This window comes from Malaclemys terrapin, chromosome 3 (assembly GCF_027887155.1).
Source record: "Malaclemys terrapin pileata isolate rMalTer1 chromosome 3, rMalTer1.hap1, whole genome shotgun sequence".
Taxonomy (NCBI): Eukaryota; Metazoa; Chordata; order Testudines; family Emydidae; genus Malaclemys; species Malaclemys terrapin.
In genome coordinates, this window is record NC_071507.1 from 24,293,305 (window position 1) to 24,310,925 (window position 17,621).

The following is a 17,621-nucleotide window of genomic DNA, read 5'->3' on the forward strand; positions in this document are numbered from 1 at the left end:
ATACACTTTTAGAATTTACAAGAACACAGGAAGTCACTGATTCACACCTCAGGCAAATGCTACATCCTGTAAAACATAGCCCTTGCAAGTGAAAGATCATCCAATACACAGTGATATAGTCTATCCTCCAAGTGTATCATAAGAGTAATCCCTACACAGTTGACTCCATATAACTATCTGGCTTTGCTCATACAGCAGGCACATACCAGAAAAAAATACAAGAGGCAGGAACATGGAGGGGAAGCTGTCTGATCCCTTTTGGGCTGTCTGCAGACCCTCTCTGGAGCTTTGGCTGGGCATTTGTCAACACTTTATGTAGGTGCACATCCTGACCCAGCAGTGGCTTTGGTGCACAGCCTCTGGGCAAATTATTCCTACTATCAGTATGCACAGAGTAGAAGGATGCCATGTATGGGTGTTCTCCACCAGAATATAGACACATTCATTTTTGCAGAGTATGGTTATGTCGTAGTCAGGGTATTTCAGTACATGTTTCCAGCTACCTGCCTAAATTTGTTAATGAAATGTAATAAACATTCATGCACTGCAATTATTTAATTAAAAATATGTAAGCATGAACAGTGAACTATACATAGTCAGGAGCAGTGCCAGGGTTTTTGGCGCCCTAGGCGGGGGTCCTTCCGTGCTCTCGGTCGTCGTCGGCAATTCTGCGGTGGGGGAGGTCCTTCCGCACTCCCAGTCTTCGGGGCACTTTGGCGGTGGGTCCCGGAGCAAGTGAAGGACCCGCCGCAGAATTGCCACCAAAGACCTGGAGCGCGGAAGGACGCCCCGCCACTGAATTGCCGCCAATGGTGGCAAAATGCCACCCCCCCCCCCAAATCCTGGTGCCCTAGGCAACCACCTAGGTCGCCTAAATGGAAGCGCCGGCCCTGTACATAGTGATAACAGACGTGACACTACCTCCAGGCTCAGCACTGCCAGTCATACAGGACTACATCCTCAGATGGTACATGTCAGCATAGCTCCATTAATTTACACAAATTGAGGATCCGGCCCATAGATTTTTGCCTGGGTCATGTCTTATGTTTTATATTTCCTGGGTTGCCTTTTTTCTGTCAAAATGGCATTTTATACAGTGTTTTATTCTTGACTGTTTTATTGGTGACTGTTTTCTGGACTCAATGGTCCTGCAATATATTAGCAGGATCTAATTCTTATGTTATCAATAAACAAATTAATAAAGCACTAAATATATTTGTACTGAATTAATTTGATTTGAGCTTCTGCTTATGACTGAATGCAGTATTGAAGAGTGCAAGGGTGGTAGAATAATGTGATTAATTTTGCACATAACGTGAATACTGTATGTCATCCTAGTTCACATCAGAGGCAAGACAGAAAATAAGCTGTAGCTATTGAAGCAGTTGAGTTTATAAGCAGTAGGGGAAGTCTGGATCACTTGGGGTTTTATGATAAAATAGAAGCAGCTACAGTACCTTAAGGTATGGTTGGTTTTAGAATCCTCTTTAATCTGTAATTGACAGTGCTTTATATAGTTTTATTCTTCTTTCTAACCAGTGTTCCCAAACAAGACTTCCATTAATCAAGTAGGTTACTAATAACTCTTCGAAACTGAGATTAGGTAAAAAATTTGATATGGGCTGAAACAAACCCTCAGGTTTGAAGACCTTTGAAATGTGTTGGGATCTAGTATCCAAACCCAGACCCATATTTTGCAGCTGGGCACCACCTCTGTGATTGGCCAAACCAAAGTCTTGGATCCAAGTTCTGTTTAATTTAAGGACATGGTTAGATTTTCAAAGTTTTATAGTTCATGCCCATTTTTGGTTAGTTAAGGAATGAGGTTTATGAGTTAGACCTTATTCTTTGGGGGTAGAGAAAGAAAAAACAACACCTTAACTGCAATTCACTGAAATTCTCATTGATCTCTATTGATTCTGAACATTCAGCTGAAAGGCAAGGAAGGCGCAATAATGAATGGCAGCTGGCTCTTATCTCATCAATAATCATCATTAAAACAAAACCTCTCAGAATTGACCATATGTTACAGCTGTTAGCTCTCTTCCTTCCTTAGAATGCTCATACTTTTTACAAAAATACTATCTGTTTAGAATCAACTTATTCTTAAATTGTTTTTTTTTTAATGTAAGAACTGTAGAGAGTTAAGCATACATCTTTTTTAGCATTCACTAATATAGTTGCACATGCAACAGGACTGAAAAGTGTTTTTAAACTAGAACATATAAAGTTCTCCTGATGCTATTTGAGACAGAAAAATAACTGAATAGCTATGAGACTACAATGTTTCTGCTTGATTGTACAGTAACCGTAATATGATATGCACACAAAGAATTGTGATGGAGTGGGAAGATTGGCTGAAGCCTGGTAGACATAATATTGTACTGACTCTTGTGTAAAGAATAATTACAAGCATAGTAGCATCTGTTCCAGCTTCTGTGCTAGTGTACAAATCATCAGAATCTAGGCGAACATCAAATCCTAATGAGCATCACAACTAAGAAGAGGTGGTCCTGGAGCAGATGGATTGCTTCCATTATATTGTCTATAAGACAGATCTGTGACAGTTCTCTGGAGAATTTTGGGAAGCTGGTAAATTGTCAATCAAATATGACATCAATCAGAAGGACCTGGCAAGCTTCAAGCACTTTACAAACTACAAAGTTTAGGGTTGGTGGGCTTTAGATTACATCATATTGTTTCTGGCCATTAAAGAACATGATCGGGGATACATTTTAGGAAAAGCAATTCTAGCAGCATATCAAGAATATGTATGAAATAGTAGGGGTGATTCAACAACCACAAAATTGCTTTAGGCAACTGTACAGAGGGATCTAAAAGTGATGGATTAGGTGTCCATAGCTAGGCAGACAGCAAACTAGAGAGAAAAAATGTATAATAGAAGATGGACAGGTGGGCTGTGTGATAAGGAACAAAGCCAAAGAGTGGGAAAACACAAGAAGAATACTGTATGTGATGCTGTTATACCATGGTACTAATAGTCAGTCAGTAACAGTAATTACTCCTGGGAGAATTCTATACCAAAAAATTTAAAATCCTGCAATTTTTGTCAAAACAACACTATATAATCATACGAGTTTCAATTATTTTCATAATTTATTTTAAAATACCTGTCAGCAACTATGTCTGTAACAATACAGAAAACAAAAAAGATTCCCTCAGGAGCACATAGTTAAAGAAACCCCTATGACAACAGAGTTCCTGTTTCTCAGCCCCTTGTCCCCATAGAGCCCCTCCAGCCTAGACAGCCACACCCTCTCCCCTTTGCCCCCAGAGCCCAGCTGCAGGGCCAGACACACATACCCCCTACTGCCAGAGCCCAGCTGTGGGGCACCCCCCACCCCGCCAGCCCAGACACTCCTCCCCAAAACAAACACTCATGGCAGAGAGTTTTAGAGCCTGGGTCAACTTATGTCTACAGCTGATCAAGAGGTCGAAATGTTTTGCCTTTTTGTTTTTGCTGTTATGCAGCCTGCTTATAGACCTAGTTGAAATTTTTTAACAAATGAAAATTCAACACCATTTTCCATTAAAAATTGTTACCGTTTTTCAACCAGCTCTAGTTATATCAAGGCAGAACCATCCCTGTCACCAAAATTGCCTATTTATATTCAACAGTTTAAATAAGGTTAGAAGATATTCTAGTGGAAATACTTTTGACTCACCTGCTGTTTACTTTTACTGTACTGTCAATTTCATTTTGTTTGGCGGGGAGTGTTCCTTGACCTTTCAGAACCTGACACGCAAACCAGGTTTGTGGAGATAGTCATTGCAGCGTGAAATAAGCATAAAGTTGTTCAGTTCTTGCCTGAAAGCTAGTAAGGGTAGTGAATGCAAGTTGTGGGGTGTCAGGGTTCCCTCCCCACTCTGAACTCTGTACAGATGTGGGGACCTGCATGAAAGACCCCCTAAGCTTATTTCTACCAGCTTAGGTTAAAAACTTCCCCAAGGCATAAATCCTTCCTTGTCCTTGAATGAGTACTGCTGCCACCACCAAGTGAGTTAGACAAAGATTTAAGGAAAAGAACCACTTGGAGTTCCTGTTCCCCCAAAATCCCCCCAAGCCACTTCACCACCATCCTTGGGAGGCTTGAGAATAATATACCAACCAAATAGGTTAACAAAGTGGGCACAGACCAGCCCTTGGGTTTTTAGGACAGTAAAAACCAATCAGGTTCTTAAAAGCAGAACTTTATTATAAAGAAAAAGGTAAAAGAAGCACCTCTGTAAAATCAGGATGGAAAGTAATTTTACAGGGTAATAAGATTTATAACACAGAGGATTCCCCTCTAGGCAAAATTTTAAAGTTACAAAAAAACAGGAATAAACCTCCCTCTTAGCATAGGGAAAATTCACAAGCTACAACAAAAAATAATCTAACACAATTCCTTCCTTACAATTTGTAATCTTAGATGCTTAGTTCAGGTATGGCTTTGGGGATGTATTTTCCCTGCCCTGATTCCTCGCTGACCCGGAGAGAACAAACACAAAGAGAGACAAAACAAAAACCTTCCCCCACAGATTTGAAAGTATCTTCTCCCCTCACTGGTCCTTTTGTTCAGGTGCCAACCAGGTTATCTGAGCTTCTTAACCCTTTACAGGTAAAGGAGGTGTGGTAAGTGAAGCCTGCCAGCGGATTACCCTGATGGGCCGCATGCGGCCTGCAGGCCACAGGTTGCCCACCACTGCCCTATGCCCACCTCCTACATTTGAGTCGGATCAACTCAGTGTAGCTTTGCTGTATGACAAATAAAGGAACCTGAGTGATGAGACTGGAGTCAAACTAAATGGAACAGGACTTTGGGGAACCCCAATATAGTGGTGCTGTGACTCATATCTGCTTGTCTGCAGCAGGTAATATATTCACCCATCAGTGTGAACCTGCATTAAGGGAAATGGCATTGGAACGGTTTAAATATGAGGAAGTTAGTACTACTCCAGGAACATCAGCATTATTATGCTATAGTTAGGGAGGGTAGAGATGAACCTGTTGGCTCCTGCCGTATGTGTAGTTAAATCTTGGAGCATAGGGTATTGAAGCCTATAGGAATAGAGTTGGTAAAAATTTCTCTAGTGGAACAGATTTTGGTAATAAAATGCTGATTCAGCTAAATCAAAAAGTTTCATGGGGAATGTATTAATTTCACTGAAGTTTCAGATGAAAAGTTATCAAAATATTTCATTTTGATAAGTTTGAAGCACTGTGGTTTGACTTCTATACTCTATGTTAATAGACATAGAAGTCTTCTATATATATGTTTTATATTCTATATTGGGGGGGGATAGCTCAGTGGTCTGAGCATTACCCTGCTAAACCCAGGGTTGTGAGTTTAATCCTTGTGGGGGCCACTTGGGGATCTGGGGCAAAATCAGTACTTGGTCCTGCTAGTGAAGGCAGGGGGCTGGACTCAATGACCTTTCAAGGTCCCTTCCAGTTCTAGGAGATGGGATATCTCCATTAATTTTTTTTTTTTATTTGTGCTATTTAGGTAGCACTGCTTAAAAACTGGATTCCCTCTATTTAGCACACTTTTCACAGTGTGCTAACTTTTTATTTAAATCCTAAATTTGTTTGCCTTTCACTTTACAATATGAATGTATTTTGTTGTTCTTAGTTTTGCTTTGTGCTGTACAATCTGGGCAGCATGAATGTATCTGTGGGTATTTCACATGAAACTTAATGTGTGTGTTGTGTTGTGCTTTCAGATATAGATTAGGTTAAATTCATTAGACTTGCATTAACAGTGCTGCACAGTGGTGTACTTCAGAGTTGCCTTTATGCTTAAGAGCTGTGAGGGACCAAAAATGAATGCGAATTTTCAAGAGGCGGTTAAAGCAAAGATCAGGTGTTTTATTGTTTAACAGAAAGAGACACTGACTGATTGTAAAATTGGTATTAAAATATACAATACAAATAACAGTATGTGAAACATACTAAACACCTGTTCTGTTTTCTAAACAGCATGTAGCAGTATCTTTCTACATATACTGCCATAATATATCCTATAATACTAGTCATCTGAAAAACCTGAATTACTACTTCAAAGTGGCCTTTCTTTGCAGCATGGGATGTGGGTCACTTGGCAGGATCATCTGGGTATATCTCAGATAATTTTCTGCCATTGCAGGGGTCTTGGGCTTTTGTGCACCTTGGTCCCTCCTATTTATTGCCTGTGTCACATATTAGTTTAGTCTCCTAATGACTATAATATCTTTGTCTAACTTCAGTTGTTGGTGGCCTGTGGTACACAGGAGGTCAAACTAGAGGATCTGGTGATCCTTTCTGGCTTTAAATTATATGAGTATGACACATCCCTACTAAGTCAACAATAGGACTGCTTATATGAGTAAGGACTACCCATGAGAAAGGGTTGCAAGACCACTCAAATTACAAACTGAAGATCTGCAGTGTCTAATAAATATAGCCATTCCACAAGGAAAAAAACAGAAATAGTGAAACAGTTTAAATATGACTGAAAAGGCAAAAGATAGCCCAAACTCTTACCATTAACCACCTCAGTAGTGTAATCAAAGATAAACCCACTTCTCATTTGGGGAATATAAGTTTAAGTAAGTTTCCTACTTTTATCACTCCTTCCAATGTGTATTATTGAGGGATCCACACAGAGCATCCAATAAAATCCCATATCCTGTTCCTTAGGGATCAAAACTGTGCAGCATCATGTACCTCAGTCAACCCCAGAAAGGGCTAGCAAAGCAGTAACAGCAGAGAATGTGGGGGAGGTGAATTTGTAGCAATTGGTAATTTGTTTTAAATAATTAGCAATATAATAGAAAGAAACATACTCTGTGCAATCTATGAGGCCAGTTTATGCAGCTATTAACCTATTGCAGTTTGTATTTAACTTGTGGACATTGGAAAGTCATTGTAATGAAGTCTTAACCAATTTGCACTCTATGGGAGGTTCCACTAAAGCAGGCTGAAGAAGTCTTTCTGAATTTCTTGAGAAGGAGTGGCTAGGGGGCAAGGACTCCTTTTACATCCTTGAACCTTATCTGCCATGTGTCATATTATGCTAATAATGAGCAATCAAAAGCAATTGTTTTCTGGGGACTCATCTGTTGCCATATGTGCGGCCATAGTGGGAGCCCCATTGCAATGAGGCTGGCAAAGGGATGGTGTTGTTTTTGCTAATTTGTGATCTGGTTTACTCAGAGGGGCCAGAGAGCTGGCCCTCAGTAAGTTCCCCTTTGTGCTGTTTCAGAAACAAATAGGAACCTTAAAGCTGGCAGCAGCTGAGGATGCCTGTAAATGGAGGAGGAATTCCTCAATCAACATAAAGTTGACTAGCCAGCCCTACACCAGGCCATCCTGGGTCCCCTACTTGCCTGGTAGAGGGGGCATTCCAGGATGTGTTGAGATGGGGAGGGGATGTCAGTGGTGAGACTGGAATATTATGTATTCCAGTGATCCTGGGGCTCCCTGTTAGCTACCAGCACAAGTGACAGGAGCTTTGGGGATTGGGGAGGGATTGTGCTTTCTCCTTGCCCATCCCCCCTCCCCCATAACTCCATTTCCATGAGCAGCAGATCCACAATCATCCCTGGCCTCTTAGACCCTTCCTTCATAGAGAGGCGCAGGGAAATCTAGCCCTATGATAACTGACTACAGTCAAGTCCACCCCACTGGCATAGAGATAAATGGCATACCCTGGAAACTGACTTTGCTTTTCTATGGTTATGATGGATTAGTGGCCAGTTGAATTTTAAAAAGTCCAGTGAAATGACGTAGTTAGCAAGCGTTTTAATAGGGTACTAAGCATAACAGGTAGGAAGTTTAAACCCAACTGCATTTCCTCACATAGGGTTCTGCTTTGCTTCTCTCATCTGCTCAGTGACAGTATGAGAACAGATAGTTTCTTTAATAAACATAAATCCCCATCACCATTAATAGTCACAACTGAACAACAAATTAGCATAATGAGGTTTTTGTGTTTTATGTATTGTATTTTGGAGTTTTATATGTGTGGAGGCTGGTAGGGGCAGTGTGCTGGGAGAGAAGCTGAGCCCTGATTAGGGGGCGGGGCTTCTCTGCTTAGGGGTCCTATAAAGGTAGCCACCCAGTCAGGCAGCGGCATAGACAGCTGCAGCGGCACAGGAACCAGCAAACAGAGCTGTGAACAGGGGAGTTTCAGTGGGAGTTAGTTTGCAAGGGGTGTGTCTGGGGGAGACTAAGGGAGGCAGGAAGAGGAATAGACAGGCTCGTGATGGGAGGGGGTGGTGGTGTGTCAGTGTTTTGGTTCCTGGTGTGTGTGTGTGTGTGTGTATGTGTGGTTTGTTTTCTATTTTTCCTTTCTCTGTGTGTGGTGGTGTTTGGTTTGTGTTTCCCAGACTAACAGGTTGTAGGTGGGAAGGCTATGGCTGATACAGAGGCAGCAGTGAAAGACACAATGAGGATGACTAGATGTGGAAGCTACGGCATGTACATGATCCTGGAGGGGGTATCTGAAAAGAGTTTTGTCTGCATGAAGTGCTGCCTGATAGAGCTGATGGAAGAAAAGATCCGAGGATTGGAGATATAGGTGGAAACTCTGGTTGAGTTTAGAAGGGGATTCGAGCAGATGATGGAGCAAAGACATGAGGAGGCTGACGGAAAAAGCTCAGACTTGCAGATGGAAACAGGACCACAGAATTCTGAGGGGAGACTGCTGGGTGAGGAAAGTGGACAGTGGAAGCGTGTGACTAAGAGAACCAGGCAGAGGAAAAGACGGGCTAGTGAAGGAGAAATAGAGCCCAGGAACAGGTTTGCGGAGTTGGAAAATGAAGGAGGGGCAAAGCAGGTGGTCGCTGAAGGTGAGAGGGCAAGGAGGAAGAGAAGAGCAACTAGTCCTATAGGAAGAGAGGAAGAGTCAATGGAGATGATAACACTAAATATGGGCCCCAGGAGGATACGGGATGGGTTGCAGAGGATTACAAGGGACAATAGAAATTGAGAGGACTTGCACCCAGAAGGAGCAGGGGCTAGACCAGAGAATCGCAGGAAAAGGCAGGTCTACGTGATTGGGGACTCCTTACTGAGAAGAATAGACAGGCCTGTAACTAGACCTGATCCAGAGAACAGAAGAGTGTGCTGTCTGCCGGGTGCTAAGATAAGGGATGTGGACCTGAGGCTGAAAAGAATCCTAACGGGAGCGGGAAAGAATCCATTGATTGTCCTTCATGTGGGAACAAATGATACGGCTAGATTCTCACTGGAACTTCACAAGGGAGACTATGCCAGGCTGGGGAAGACACTTAAGGAAATCGAGGCTCAGGTGATCTTCAGTGGGATTCTGCCTGTTCCTAGAGAAGGGCAACAAAAGGGGGACAAGATTATGGCGATCAACAGATGGCTCAGGCAGTGGTGCTATAAGGAGGGCTTTGGGATGTATGGCCACTGGGAAGCATTCACGGACAGAGGACTGTTCTCTCGGGATGGACTTCACCTGAGTAAGGAGGGAAATAGACTTCTAGGATGGAGGCTGGCGCAACTGATGAAGAGAGATTTAAACTAGAAATTTGGGGGAGATGGTTGGGAGATGTCCAGGTAATCTCCATGCCCGAATTTAACACTGAGAAGGAAGAAAACCAAGTAAGAAAGGATACAGCCGTGGGTATGAGAATGGACATAAGGAGGAATGGTTGTGTAGATACCAGTCTAATAGGTGACACTGGTGGTAGAATGGCTGTGCCTAATCGGGTGAAGGATGTCAGTGAAGCCAAACGGCAAAAATTAAGATGTTTGTACACTAATGCGAGGAGCCTAGGTAACAAAATGGAGGAACTAGAGCTACTGGTGCAGGAAGTGAAACCGGATATTATAGTAGGGTGACCAGATGTCACAGATTAAATATCGGGACGCGGGGGGGGAGGGCGGAGGAAAAAAAAGCCGGCAGCGGAGGGGGAAAAAAAAAACAGAAATGGACTGAGCGCCCCCCAGCTGAGCCGCGCTCCGGGCCCCTCCTGCAGCTCCCTGCCCAGCCATTCCCGGGCACCGTCACCCCGGCCCCGCAGCAGGGGCTGCTCCGCTCCACCCTGCCAGGGCTGAGACACTCACCCCCGCAGCCCCTCTCCAGCCACGGGGAGTTCGGGGACCCGGGCAGGGGGCGAACCAGGCAGCCGGGCCCGGCCCCTCCTGGCAGAAGCGTGTCCGCCTCCGACCCACCGCGCTGCCCCGTGGGCTGCTGGGCTGGAGCAGCCTCCGCACTGCGCTCCCGGGCCCTGAAGGCGGCGGTGAAGCTAAGGGGCTTGCCCTGGTGACCCTAAGTGAGCCTGGCACACCAAAGGGGTCCTCCCAGGGACTGGTCCAGAGCACGAACGTGTGAGTGCGAGAAAGGGCTGCTTCATGGCCCTGGTGAAGCCGGTCTGAGCAGTTTCCCTCCCATTTGCTACCTAACTCCAAGCTCTGCCCCCGGAGCAGGTCCTGGCTGGAGCGGAGAGCACAGGGCTAATCACCATGTTAATGCGGCTCCCTCATGCAGCATCACTACACCAGGGGAGCGGGTTCCTGGGGCTGCGAGATCCGAGGGCTCTGGGACGGCAGAGGCACTTTCCAGCCCGGCCCCAGCACGTTTCCAGAGCTCACTCAATCCCCTGGATGGCGGCATCAGCCAAACCATCCTGTAACCGCTGCTTGGTCTCTGCTCCATGTTCCCCTAGCACCAGCCTCTCTCCTCGACTGTGCAGCAGCCTGGGCAGGCGCCCTCTGGCACGGCAAGGGGCTCAGAGTTGAGCCCCCTTGTTTCCCTCCTGGGGAGCAGCCCCCTTGCCCTCCCGGTGCCGGAGCTGACTCACCAGCTCCAGGAAGTGCCACCCTCCCTCCCAGGCTTGTGCCGCCATGCTGCAAGCCTGGGAGGGAGGAGGAATTCCACGTGGTTGGAGGCGGGGCCAGGGCGGGGATTTGGGGAGGGAGCCAATGGGGGGAAGGAGGGGGCGGAGCCGGGGCACGGGAGGGGGGGCAAGAGTCCCTCCAGGACAGTTAATTGCTTCTTTGTCCAGTGTCCCGACCACACATCGGTCGGGACATGGGACAAACAAGCCAATATCAGGACAGTCCCAATAAAATTGGGACGTCTGGTCACCCTATATTATAGGGATAACAGAAACATGGTGGAATGGTAGTCATGACTGGAGTACAGGTATTGAAGGGTATGTGCTATTTAGGAAAGACAGAAATAAAGGCAAAGATGGTGGAGTAACATTGTATATCAATGATGAGGTAAACTGTAAAGAAATAAGAAGTGATGGAATGGAGAAGACAGAGTCTGTCTGGGCAAAAATCACATTGGGAAAGAAAGCTACTAGAGCCTCCCCTGAGATAGTGCTTGGGGTGTGCTACAGACCGCCGGGATCCAATTTGGATATGGATGGAGACCTCTTTAATCTTTTTAATGAAGTAAACACTAATGGGAATTGTGTGATCATGGGAGACTTTAACTTCCCAGATATAGACTGGAGGACAAGTGCTAGTAATAATAATAAGGCTCAGATTTTCCTGGATGCGATAGCTGATGGATTCCTTCACCAAGTAGTTGAAGAACCAACAAGAGGGGATGCCATTTTAGATTTGGTTTTGGTGAGTAGCAAGGACCTCATAGAAGAAATGGTTGTAGGGGACAACCTTGGTTCAAGTGATCATGAGCTAATTCAGTTCAAACTAGATGGAAGGATAAACAAAAATAGATCTGGGACCAAGGTTTTTGATTTTAAAAGGGCTAACTTTAAAGAATTAAGGAAATTAGTTAGGGAAGTGAATTGGACTGAAGAACTTGTGGATCTAAAGGCGGAGGAGGCCTGGAATTACTTCAAATCAAAGTTGCAGAAACTATCAGAAGCCTGCATCCCAAGAAAGGGGAAAAAATTCATAGGCAGGAGTTGTAGACCAAGCTGGATGAGCAAGCATCTCAGAGAGGTGATTAAGAAAAAGCAGAAAGCCTACAAGGAGTGGAAGATGGGAGGGATTAGCAAGGAAAGCTACCTTATTGAGGTGAGAACATGCAGGGATAAAGTGAAAAAGGCCAAAAGCCATGTAGAGTTGGACCTTGCAAAGGGAATTAAAACCAATAGTAAAAGGTTCTATAGCCATATAAATTAGAAGAAGACAAAGAGAGAAGAAGTGGGACCACTAAACACTGAGGATGGAGTGGAGGTTAAGGATAATCTAGGCATGGCCCAATATCTAAACAAATACATTGCCTCAGTCTTTAATGAGGCTAATGAGGAGCTTAGGGATAATGGTAGGATGACGAATGAGGAGATGGAGGTAGATATTACCACATTTGAGGTAGAAGCCAAACTCGAACAGCTTAATGGGACTAAATTGGGGGGCCCAGATAATCTTCATCCAATAATATTAAAGGAACTGGCACATGAAATTGCAAGCCCATTACCAAGAATTTTTAATGAATCAGTAAACTCAGGGATTGTATCATACAACTGGAGAATTGCTAACATAGTTCCTATTTTTAAGAAGGGGAAAAAAAGTGATCCGAGTAACTATAGGCCTGTTAGTTTGACATCTGTAGTATGCAAGGTCTTGGAAAAAATTTTGAAGGAGAAAATAGTTAAGGACATTGAGGTCAACGGTAATTGGGACAAAATACAGCATAGTTTTACAAAAGGTAGATTGTGCCAAATCAACCTGATCTCCTTCTTTGAGAAGGAAACAGATTTTTTAGACAAAGGAAATGCAGTGGATCTAATTTACCTCGATTTCAGTAAGGCATTTGATACGGTTCCACAGGGGGAATTATTACCTAAATTGGAAAAGATGGGGATCAATATGAAAATTGAAAGGTGGATAAGGAACTGGTTAAAGGGGAGACTACAACGGGTCATACTGAAAGGTGAACTGTCAGGCTGGAAGGAGGTTACTAGTGGAGTTCCTCAGGGATCGGTTTTGGGACCAATCTTATTTAATCTTTTTATTACTGACCTTGGCACAAAAAGTGGGAATGTGCTAATAAAGTTTGCGGATGACACAAAGCTGGGAGGTATTGCTAATAAAGAGAAGGACCGGGATATCATACAGGAAGATCTGGATGACCTTGTAAACTGGAGTAATAGTAATAGGATGAAATTTAATAGTGAAAAGTGCAAGGTCATGCATTTAGGGATTAATAACGAGAATTTTGGTTATAAATTGGGGACACATCAGTTGGAAGTAACAGAGGAGGAGAAGGACCTTGGAGTATTGGTTGATCAGAGGATGACTATGAGCCGCCAATGTGATATGGCCGTGAAAAAAGCTAATGCGGTCTTAGGATGCAACAGGCGAGGTATTTCCAGTAAAGATAAGGAGGTGTTAGTACCGTTATACAAGGCACTGGTGAGATCTCATCTGGAATACTGTGTGCAGTTCTGGTCTCCCATGTTTAAGAAGGATGAATTCAAACTGGAACAGGTACAGAGAAGGGCTATTAGGATGATCTGAGGAATGGAAAACCTGTCTTATGAAAGGAGACTCAAAGAGCTTGGCTTGTTTAGCCTAACCAAAAGAAGGCTGAGGGGAGATATGATTGCTCTTTATAAATATATCAGAAGGATAAATATCAGAGAGGGAGAGGAATTATTCAAGCTTAGTACCAATGTGGACACAAGAACAAATGGATATAAACTGGACATTAGGAAGTTTAGACTTGAAATTAGACGAAGGTTTCTAACCATTAGAGGAGTGAAGTTCTGGAACAGTCTTCCAAAGGGAGTAGTGGGGGCAAAAGACATATCTGGCTTCAAGACTAAGCTTGATAAGTTTATGGAGGGGATGGTATGATGGGAGCCTAATTTTGGCAATTAATTGATCTTTGATTATTAGCAGGTAAATAGGCCCAATGGTCTGTGATGGGATGTTAGATGGGTGGGATCTGAGTTACTACAGAGAATTCTTGCCTGGCTGCTGGCTGGTGAGTCTTGCCCACATGCTCAGGGTTTAACTGATCGCCATATTTGGGGTCAGGAAGGAATTTTCCTCCAGGGCAGATTGGCAGAGGCCCTGGAGGTTTTTCGCCTTCCTCTGCACCGTGGAGCATGGGTCACTTGCTGGAGGATTCTCAGCACCTTGCGGTCTTTAAACCAGTATTTGAGGACTTCAATAACTCAGGCATAGGTTAGGGATTTGTTACAGGAGTGGGTGGGTGAGATTTTGTGGCCTGCGTTGTGCAGGAAGTCAGACTAGATGATCATAATGGTCCCTTCTTACCTTAAAGTCTATGATTCTATGAGTCAGTCTACAGCCTGCTTTCATTTTGTGCCAAGTGCCACATATATTTCAATGTACTTCTGTTAAATTGAGACAATTGCCTTAATGGCACCCCTTAATTTCCACCAGAGCTGTGCCACTTAAGTGGATTCTCTTATATTTTTTATGGAGAAGTTGGTTACGCCTTGTGACATTTCTGGTGACTGATCTTAAAAATCTTTCTACTTTAGAATCAGCAACTGCATCTTAAAATGAAGCAGGAGTCTTGACATAACTTTTGACAAAACATTGAATAAAATATTGTGCAATGGGTAAGTATAACATGTGTGGTGTACAAGGAAGAGAGACTGAGGAGGAGAAAGGATAAAGCATCTTTAAATTTAGTACACTAGTCAGGGTTTGTTCTGCATTTTTTACAGTTACAAGTTATTGATGGTACAGCCCACCGGGACTTACTTGTAAGAGTAAGCAGTCTTGAAAGAGAGACAAACACTGGCAAGCTGAAGTCAAATAAAAATAAGGCACAAAGCATAGAAGAGGCTCCTTTATTTTTCTCAAACCCTCCCTCACCCCCCCCCCACGCGCACACACACTTTTTTGGGAAGAAGAAATGTATTATCTTAAAAAAATCTCCATAGCCTTTGCTGGAAGCCTGAGAAGATCAAGAGTCATCAGGCTACCCTGCCAGTCACATAGCAGTTAGAAGCCAATGTCATATGAACTGCAAAAGCTTTGCTAACAAGCTTTCCGGAAGAGATGCTTCTCTGGTTTTGGAGGGTTGGTGTATGGGTGTTAAGGCTATATCCTCACTTTGAACTTTAGGGTACAAATGTAGGGGCCTACATGAAAACTTCTAAGCTTAACTACCAGCTTAGCTCTGGTTCCGCTGCCACCATTTCCCAATTTTTCCCTCCCTGGGAAGCCCTGAGAAACCTTTCACCAATTCCCTGGTGAGTACAGATCCAAACCCCTTGGATCTTAAAACAAGGAGAAATTAACCATCCCCCCGCCTTCCTCCCACCAACTCCTGGTGAACACAGATCTAATCCCCTTGGGATCTAAAACAAGGAGAAATTAACCATCCCCCCTCCTTTCTTCCACCAGCTCCTGGTGAATCAAGATCCAAACCCCTTGGATCTTAAAAACAAGGAAAAATCAATCAGGTTCTTAAAAAGAAGGCTTTAATTAAAGAAAAAAAGTAAAAATCATCTCTGTAAAATCAGTATGGAAATTAACCTTACAGGGTAATCAAACTTAAAGAACTCAGAGGACTCCCCTCTAGTCTCAGGTTTAAAGTACAGCAAACAAAGATAAACACTCTAGTAAAAGGTACATTTACAAGTTGAGAAAACAAAGGAAAACTAACACGCCTTGCCTGGCTATTTACTTACAAGTTTGAAATAGGAGAGACTTGTTTAGAAAGATGTGGAGAACCTGGATTGATGTCTGGTCCCTCTCAGTCCCGAGAACGAACACACTCCCAAACAAAGAACACAAACAAAAGCCTCCCCCTCCCAAGATTTGAAAGTATCTTGTCCCCTTATTGGTCCTTTAGGTCAGATGCCAGCCAGGTTACCTGAGCTTCTTAACCCTTTACAGGGAAAAGGATTTTGGAGTCTCTGGCCAGGAGGGATTTTATAGTACTGTACACAGGACAGCTGTTACCCTTCCCTTTATAGTTATGACACGCCCCCCAAATCACAGATAGTGTTGGACGTTCCGTTCCACACTGGCTGTGATTTCTTCCTGGAGTTCTAGGAGAAAACAGAGTTAATAAGACACATGTACCTTTAGACATACTACTGATTATATAAAAACTAACAATATGTTTTATTTCAAGAACAATTGTTAACCAGTTAACTCTGGGAAACTTTCACGGGAGAGTGCATTAGCCACTTTGTTAGAAGCTTCCGAAATGTGTTGTATTTTAAAATCAAAATCTTGGAGAGCTAAATTTTACCGAAGAAGTTTTTTGTTATTTTCCTTGGCGGTATGAAGCCACTGTAGCGCAGGATGGTCTGTTTGTAGTTGGAAACGCCGTCCCCAAACATATGGGCGTAGCTTTTCCAGCGCGTACACAATGGCATAGCATTTCTTTTTGCTGATTGACCAATGGCTTTTCCTCTCAGACAGTTTCTTACTGAGAAACACGACAGGATGGAATTTTTGATCCGGTCCTTCCTGCATTAAAACTGCTCCCACGCCTCGCTCGGACGCATTTGTGGTTACTAGGAACGGTTTGTCAAAGTCTGGGGCCCTTAGCACAGGGTCAGACATGAGTGTTGCCTTAAGCTGGTTAAAGGCCTTTTGACACTTATTAGTCCACTGAACTGCATTTGGCTGGGTTTTTTTTGGTTAGGTCTGTTAGCGGGTCGGCGATTTGGCTGTAGTGGGGTACAAATCGCCTATAATATTCAGCCAAGCCTAAGAAGGATTGGACCTGTTTTTTAGACTTTGGAACCGGCCACTTTTGGATAGCATCCACTTTGGCCTGTAGGGGATTTATAGTTCCTTGACCCACCTGGTGCCCCAGCTAAGTCACTTTGTTTTGGCCTATTTGACACTTTTTAGCCTTAACAGTTAGTCCTGCCTGCTGGATGCGCTCGAAAACTTTTTTCAGGTGCTCCAGGTGCTCTGCCCATGAATTAGAAAAAATGGCCACATCATTAAGGTAGGCAACTGCAGATTCTCCCAATCCTGCTAGGAGACCATTTACAAGTTTTTGGAAGGTGGCGGGTGCATTTTGCAACCCAAAAGGGAGTACATTGAATTTATACACCCCTGCCTTGGTGACGAAGGCTGACCTTTTCTTAGCGGGTTCATCCAGTGGTACTTGCCAGTACCCCTTGGTTAAGTTCAAAGTAGAGATGAATTGGGCATGTCCCAATTTCTCCAATAGGTTATTTGTTCGTGGCATTGGATAGTTGTCAGGACGAGTTACAGCATTTAGCTTACGGTAGTCCATACAAAAGCGTATTTCCCCATCTGGTTTGGGAACTAGAACCACTGGAGATGCCCATGCACTTTTAGAGGGGCGGATTATACCCATCTGTAGCATGTCCTGGTTTTTCCTTTGCATAGCAGTTTTGGTATGAGGTGACTCCCGGTAGGGTGGGGTTCTAATAGGGTGAGCATTACCTGTGTTAATGGAGTGGTATGCCCGTTCGGTTCATCCTGGAGTGGCTGAGAAAGTTGGTGTAAAGCTTGTGCACAGCTCCTTGATCTGCTGTCGCTGCAGACGTCCAATGGTCGTGGAGAGGTTCACCTCTTCCACGCCACCATCCTTTTTTCCTTCGTAGTAGACACCTTCAGGCCACTCCGCGTTATTTGTTTTCTGGGCTGTAAACTGGCAAACGTTTAATTCTCTGGAATAAAAGGGCTTAAGAGAATTAGCATGGTATAC